The sequence below is a fragment of the Xyrauchen texanus genome, chromosome 44, assembly GCF_025860055.1.
Source record: "Xyrauchen texanus isolate HMW12.3.18 chromosome 44, RBS_HiC_50CHRs, whole genome shotgun sequence".
Classification (NCBI taxonomy): Eukaryota; Metazoa; Chordata; class Actinopteri; order Cypriniformes; family Catostomidae; genus Xyrauchen; species Xyrauchen texanus.
Genome location: NC_068319.1, coordinates 8,410,273 through 8,412,360, shown reverse-complemented (window position 1 = coordinate 8,412,360; position 2,088 = coordinate 8,410,273). Strand labels below are relative to the sequence as shown.

General features: G+C 35.5%; 1 protein-coding gene across 2 annotated transcripts in view; it reads left to right on the top strand.

Moving 5' to 3' along the window:
• Positions 1-1,700, top strand: part of LOC127636294 (WSC domain-containing protein 1-like) — a 12,359-nt gene extending 10,659 nt beyond the window's left edge. For both annotated transcript variants that reach the window (XM_052116749.1, XM_052116748.1), the window contains one exon: positions 1-1,700. This exon is cut by the window's left edge and continues 977 nt beyond it. The gene's annotated coding sequence lies outside the window, so the exon portion shown is untranslated.
• The last annotated feature ends 388 nt before the right edge of the window (positions 1,701-2,088 follow it).

Genomic DNA, 2,088 nt, shown 5'->3' with positions numbered 1-2,088 from the left:
AGCCCTTTGAAATGGCAACAGCTGCACCTACTAACAACAGAACTGCAGTTATAAAAGGAGAAAATAATCTGTGTTTGACAAGATAAATATGACTGCATGTACCAGAGGCTGTGGAGCACTGGAAACCCAAAGTTTACTATAAAAGGCACCATTGAGAAATGCAATTAAGTCATAGATAAATAAAGTTAATTTAAAAATTCTGTCATCATTTACTGACACTTATGTCATTCCAAACCCATATTACATCATTTCTTGGACCACAAAGGGAAAGGTTAGGCAGAATGATTGCCTTAGTCACCATTTACTTTCATTGTATGGAGAGAAAAGAAAGATGCAATTAAAGTGAAAAGTAAGGCTAAAACCCTTTTGTGTTCCTCAGAGGATAGAAAGTCATACGGTTTTGGAACAACATGAGAGTGAGTAAATGATGACATCATTTTAATTTGTGATTCATTTTTGCTTTAATCAAATTTTTTTAATTGTAAACCAAGGGAAAATCTAATGCTTCATTTTGCTGGCAATCAACAAATAGTAGCATGCTCACGCTGTGATGTTTTGGAGATTTTGCATTAACTGGTACATACAGTAAGTCCTTTAAATTTGAGTGCTTTTAAAAATTGTATTTGTGTTTAATGTCAGTGATTGCAGCCTCAATGATGAAAGATGCAGAAAAACACTGACAGCAGAATTACTCTGTGAGTTTGGACTGTGATGTGCAGAACTGTCTCTCAGTGCAATTCATGCAGTTTTAAAAAATGGCAGGTCATCTACATGATTCAAATCTTGATTTAATGTAATCACTGATGGTGGCTAGAGAAATATAATTTTTTAATTTGCAACTGTGATTACAACAGCTTAGAACGTTCAACAAATATAATGGATGGTCCAACAGAACATCACATTTTGCCTTCTAGCACAGAATCAAACTGAAAAACTTCAATGAAAAGGGACATTACATGGTCAGAATGAAACTGAAGTTGAATGGACTGAATTACTGTTTCTCTGGTTTCCAATAGTGGCTGATCAGTTTAATAAGAGAGAACTGGAATCATTTAAATTTTGTAGTAGAACATCTTGCTTTCACAGAAACAATTGGGCTGTTCCAGGGAGGAGAAAGAGAACACGATGACTAACTACTCTGACCCCTAATGATAGAGCTCTCACCTGTCATCATATACTCACCTTCATGTTTCAAATATCTTAATTTTTTTTTCTGCAGAACGTAAAAGGAAGAATTTTTTAGGATGTGCATCTTGCTGATTTCATTACAATGGCAAATTTGACTTAATCACTTTAAAGCTTTCAAAGGATGTATGCATCTCATATGTCATATTCCAAGTCTTCTGAAGGCATACAGTAGGTTCTGGATGACAGACCAATACAAATATTGTATCTATGTAATTTTATGATAGCAGATTAAAGTTGCTTGGATCAAAATGTTAAAGTGACAAGGGAAAAAGATGCAATGAAAGTGAATGGTGACTGAGGCTAACATTCTGCCCAATATCTCCTTTTGAGTTCCACAGAGGAAAGTCATGGGTTTGTAAAAAAATGTGGGTGAGTAAATGATAACAGGATTTTTATTCTGAGGTGAACTATTACTTTAAATTTGAATTGAAAAATAGCTGTTGTATTAAAATATGCCTCAATGTTACCCTGCTCTCTTCTGCAAGGTGCATGTATGAATCTGAGACACTGTCATAAATAACTATGGGATACTACTGCTCTGTTTGTTCTCTGCCAAATACATTCATGACACACTAACATGCCAAGCAATCCATCCATCTGTGAAATATTGTGTGACGGTTAGCTTGCTGGAACAATCCATCACCATATGACACAATTCAACGGTTTCACAAAGGCCTGCTGTAATTTACCTCCTGCAGAGCACCAGAGCGGTCCAGCACTAGAGGAACAGATCTGTGATGCTCAAGGAAGTATCCAATTACATGTTTAAAACAGAAGATTTCTGGAAATGTGTGCAAAACTGTCAGGATGCCCATAATAGATCATTTCTTTTGAATGGTTTATTTATGAGTGATATGACCATAAAACATAAAATCAGACAAATGGCTAACAGCAGCATTC